This window comes from Vanellus vanellus (genome assembly GCF_965231255.1).
Source record: "Vanellus vanellus genome assembly, contig: HAP1_SCAFFOLD_89, whole genome shotgun sequence".
NCBI classification, from domain to species: Eukaryota; Metazoa; Chordata; class Aves; order Charadriiformes; family Charadriidae; genus Vanellus; species Vanellus vanellus.
In genome coordinates, this window is record NW_028126694.1 from 28,188 (window position 1) to 33,897 (window position 5,710).

Genomic DNA, 5,710 nt, shown 5'->3' on the forward strand with positions numbered 1-5,710 from the left:
ACTTTGAGAGTGATAAGGCACTGGAACAGGTTGCCCAGAGAAATTGTGGGAGGTCTTGCCAGCACATCCAGCAGCTCCTTCAATACCCTGGGATGAACCCCATCAGGCCCCATGGACTTGTGAACATTCAGCTGATACAGCTGTTCTCTGACAATTTCCGTCCCACAAATGGAAAATCTTTGTTTCCACACTCGTGGTCCTCCGATTCAGGGGACCGGGCAGCCCAAGCTCTAGATGCGTGATTAACGAGTGAGGCAAAAAAAAGCATTGCACACTGCTGGTTTTTCTTCATCCCTATCAGTCAGTTGACCACCTTCAACAACTATCGGTCCAGCGTTTTCTTTAGACCTCCTCTTGCTATTAATGTACTTAAAAAAGCACTTCTTGGTTTACAGAATGCTTTAGGTTGGAAGGGGCCTTGAAGATCATCAAGTTTCAACCCCCGTGCCATAGGCAGGGACACCTCCCACTAGACCAATTTGCTCAAAGCCCCATCCAGCCTGGCCTTAAACACCTCCAGGGATGGGACCTCAACAACTTCTCTGGGCAACCTCCACCAGTGCCTTACCACCCTTAAAGTCAAAAATTTCTTCCTAATATTTAATCTAAATCCACCCACTTCCAGTTAAAAGCCATTGCCCCTCATCCTATCACTACATGCCCTAGTATAAAGTCCTTCCTCAGCTCCCCTGTAGGCACCCTTTAGGTACTGGAAGGGGCTATAAGGTCTCCCCGGAGCCTTCTCTTCTCGAGGCTGAACAACCCCAACTCTCTTAGCCTGTCCTCATAGGAGAGCTGCTCCAGACCGTTGATCATCTTCAGGGCCTCCTCTGAACCTGCCCTAACACATCCATGTTCTTCTTATGTTGAGGGTATCAGAGCTGGATGCAATATTCCAGGCGTGGTCTCAAGAAGGCAGAGTAGAGGGACAGAATCACCTCCCTTGACCTGCTGGCCATGCTGCTTTTTATGGACACCAGGATCTGGTTGGCCTTCTGGGCTGCAGTCTCACATTGCTGGCTCATGTTGAGCTTCTTGTCAATCAGCACACCCAGGTCCTTCTCCTCAGGGCTGCTCTCCGGCCATTCCCCGCTGAGCCTGTATTTGTGCTTGGGATTGCCCCAACCCAGATGTAGGACCTTGCACCCGGCCTCGTGGAACTGCATGAGGTTGGCTTGGGCCCACCTCTCCAGGCTGTCCAGGTCCCTCTGGATGGCATCCCTCCCCTCCAGCGTGTCAACCTCGCCAAACAGCTTGGTTTCATCAGCAAACTTGCTGAGGGTGCACTCGATCCCCCTCTCCATGTCGCTGACAAAGATGTTGTACAGCACCTGAGGAACGCCACTCATCACTGCTCTCCACTTGGACATGGAGCAATTGACCACAACACTTTGAGTGCGACCGTCCAGCCAGTTCTTTATCTATTGAGTGGTCCATCTGTCGAATCCATGTGTCTCCAATTTAGAGACCAGGATATTGTGCGGGACAATGACAAACGCTTTGCACAAGTCCAGGTAGATGACATCAGTTGTTCTTCCCTTGTCCACTGCCGCTGTAACACTTTCGTAGAAAGCCACAAAATTTGTCAGGCATGACTTGCCCTTGGTGAAGCCATCTTAGTTGCTACCAATCACCTCCTTATTTTCCATCTGCCTAAGCAGAGTTTCCAGGAGGATCTGCTCCATGATCGGGCCAGGCACAGGGGTGAGACTGACTGACTGGCCTGTAGTTCCCTGGGTTTTCATTGTTTTCCTTTTTGAAAATAGGGGTTATTTTTCCCAATTTTTCCAGTCAGCAGGAACCTCACCAGAGTGCCATGACTTCTCAAATATGAGGGAGAGTGGCTTAGCAACTTTGTCTGCCAGTTCCCTCAGGACCCGCGGATGTGTCTCATCAGGTCCCATGGACTTGTGCACCTTCAGGTTCCTCAGGTGGTTTATACATGATCTTCACCTACAGTGGGCGGTTCTTCATTTTCCCACTCCTTGCCTTTGCCCTCTGCATTATGGGCAGTGCGGCTGCAGTCTTTGCCAGTGAAGACTGAGGCAAAAAAGTCATTGAGGACCTCAGCTTTGTCTCTGTCCTGGGTGACCAGTTTTTGTATTTCCTTCCGGAGAGGGCCCACATCTTCCCTAGTCTTTCTTTTCTCGCTGACATACTTAAAGAAGGATTTCTGTTTGTCTTGATGCCCCTGGCCAGATTTAGTTCTATCTGGGCTTTAGCTTGTCTAACCCGATCACTGGCTGCTTGAACAATTTTCTCTGTATTCCTCCCAGGCTTCCCGCCCCTGTTTCCACCCCCTATAGGCCTCCTTTTCACTTGTGAGCATGTCCAGGAGCTCCTTGTTCATCCATGCAGGCCTCCTGGCTTTTCTGCCTGCCTTCTTCTTTGTAGGGATGCATGACTCCAGAGCTTGGAGAAGGTGAGCCTTGAATATTAACTGGCTTACTTGGGCCCTTCTTCCCTCCAGCGCTTCATCCCATGGCACTATACCAAGCAGTTTCATCAAGGAGCCACAGTCAGCTCTGCTAAAGCCCAGGGTGATCAGCTTGCTGCGCACCTTCCTCGCTGTCTTGATGATCTAAAACTCGACCATTTCATGGTCATGGCAGCCCAGGCTGCCCTTGAGCTTGAGACACTGCCTACCAACCCTTCCTTGTTGGTAAGGACAAGGTCCAGCATAGCTCCTCTCCTCGTTGGCTCCTCTACCACTGGGAGAAAAAAGTTGTCGTCAATACAATCCAAGAACCTCCTGGACTGCATATGCCCTGCTGTGTTACCCTTCCAACAGATGTCAGCAAACTTGCTGAGGGTACACTCTGTGCCCTCATCCAGGACGTTGATTAACATGTTGAACAAGACTGGCCAGTACTGACCCCTGGGGAGCACTGCTGCTGACAGGCCTCCAACTAGACTCTGCGCCGAACACTATGCTATCAGCCTCATTCCCCACAGTATTCTTGTGTCCAGTTAGGACATTATGGTCTGATTGGGTGGATAAGTAGATGGGTAATAACTGAGATCAGTACTCGGGCTTGGAAGAACGTGGTGAACGCATAGTGTTCTGCCCAGAGGGATGTATCTAGTCGGGTTCCACCATGTTTCAAGGGCTTTTAATTACCCAAAGGAGATGACAAAATGCTTTTTTTATACCATTTGTAGATGACACCTCATTGAGGAGAGCAGACACTATATTAGAGGGCAGGGTTGCCATCCCAAGGGACCTAGACAGGCTTGAAGGACAGGCCAACAGTAACATCATGTTATCCAACAAGGACAGATCTAAAGTTCTTTCGCTGAGGTTGACTAAGGGCCTGAAGTGACAGAGGGCAGGGACTGCCTAGGTTGGTATCAGCACTGCAGGAAAGGCTCTGGTGGTCCTTTGGTTTCATTAGCCAAAACATGGAGCCGTCAGCAAAGGCCAAAAGCATCCTGGGTGGTAGGAACAGGAGCACAGCCAGTGGGAGTGATTACCGCCCTGGGCTCAGCACATTTGAGAACAGATCCAGAACACTCCCCCAGGTTCTGACCCCCTGCAATGCCTGAGAGACACTGGTAAACTGGAGCCTGTACAGTGGAGGGACACCAAGGTGGTCAGGGTTGGAGCATTTGTGCTGTGAGAAGAAGCTGAAAAAGCTGGGCTTGTCCAGCTGGAAGAAAGGAAGATCTTGGGGGAACATGCAGCAGCATGTCCCAGTGGACAACAGGATGCCCATGAGCCAGCAATGTACCTTGGTGGCCGAGAAGGCCAATGGCATCCTGGGGTGCACCAAGCAGAGTGTGGCCAGCAGGTCGAGGGAGGTCATCCTCCCCCTCTACTCTGCCCTGGTGAGGCCTCATCTGGAGTACTGTGTCCAGATCTGGGCTCCCCAGTTCAAGAAGGACAGGGAACTGCTGGAGAGGGTCCAGCAAAGGGCTACGAAGATGATGAGGGGATTGGAACATCTCTCTTATGAGGAAAGGCTGAGGGACTTGGGGCTTTTTAGTCTGGAGAAAAGGAGACTGAGGGGGGACCCTATCTATGCTTATATATACTTAAAGGGAGGGTGCCAGGGGGATGGGAACAGTCTTTTGTCAGTGGTGCCCAGTGATAGGACTATAGGGAACAGGCACAAACTTGAATGTAGGAAGTTCCATCTTAACATGAGGAGGAAGTTCTTTCTTTTGAGGGTGGCAGAGCACTGGCACAGGCTGCCCAGAGAGGTGGGGGAGTCTCCCACTCTGGAGACATTCCAAACTCGCCTGGATGCTATCCTGTGCAACCTGCTGTAGGTGACCCTGCTCTGGGAGGGGGCTTGGACTAGCTGATCTCCAGAAGTCCCTTCCAACCCTGACCACTCTGTGATTCTGTGAAACTAGAGAGACGTGGATTTGAAGGGTGGACTGTTCAGTGGATGAGGAACTGTTTGGATCGTCCCATCCAGTAGTGGTCAACGGCCTCATGTCCAGATGGAGACTTGTGCTGATGACACCACCCTGAGTATTGCGATTGACACTCCCAGGGAACAGGATGTCATCCAGAGGGACCTGGACAGGCTCAAGAAGTGGGCCCGTATGAACAGCATGAGGTTCAACAAGGCCAAGTGAAGGGTCCTGCACCTGGGTCGGGGCAATCCCTGATATCAATACAGCCTGGGGGATGACAGGATGGAGAGCAGCCCTGACGAGAAGGACTTGGGTATACTGGGGGATGAAAAGCTGGACATGAGCTGGCAATGTGCGCTTGCAGATCACAAAGCCAACATTAACCTGGGCTGCATCAAAAGAAGCGTCACCAGCAGGTCGAGGGAGGGCATTCTGCCCCTCTGCTCTGCTTTGGTGAGACCCCACCTGCAGTGCTGCTCCAGCTCTGGAGCCCTCAGCACAGGAGAGACATGGACCTATTGGAGTGGGTCCAGAGGAGGCCACAAAGATGCTCCGAGGGCTGGAGCACCTCTGCTGTGAGGAAAGGTTGAGAGAGTTGGGGTTGTTCAGCCTGCAGAAGAGAATGCTCTGGGGAGACCTTATTGTGGCCTTCCAGTACCTAAAGGGGGCCTACAGGAGAGCTGGGGACAGAGTTTTTAGCAGGGCCTGTTGCGATAGGACAAAGGGTGAGGGCTTTAAAGTAAAAGGGGGGAAATTTACACTCGATATAAAGAACCTTTTAACAATGAGGATGGTGAGACACCGGCCCAGGTTGCCCAGAGCGACAGGAGATGCCCCATCCCTGGAAACATTCCAGGCCAGGTTGGCCGGGGCTTGGAGACAGCTCATCCAGTTGAAGGTGTCCCTGCTCATGGCAGGGGGGTTGCACTAGTTGGCCTTTAATGGTCCCTTCCAACCCAAACCATTCCATGATTCTAAACAGAGCTCGTTTTTACTGGGAGGGGACCAAGTCTGTACTGGAAGGGTTTAATGAAATCCAGTTTGAAATGGCACAGTGCAAATCGTACTGGGAGGGGATGAGAGGATGCAGTTTATACTGGGAGCGTGCTCAGCCTGTACTTGGAGGGGTTAAAGAGGACTAGTTTGTAGTGGGAGGGGCCAAGTTTGTACTGGCAGGGGTTAAAGCAACCCAGTTTGTACTGTGACAGAGCCCAGACTGTAGTGGGAAGGGGCCACGGGCTCCAGTGTGTACTGGGAGGGTGGCCCAGTGTACCCTGGGAGGGTCTACAGGGATAAAGTTTGTACTGGGACAGGGCCCAGTCTGTTTGTACTGAGACGAGGCCCA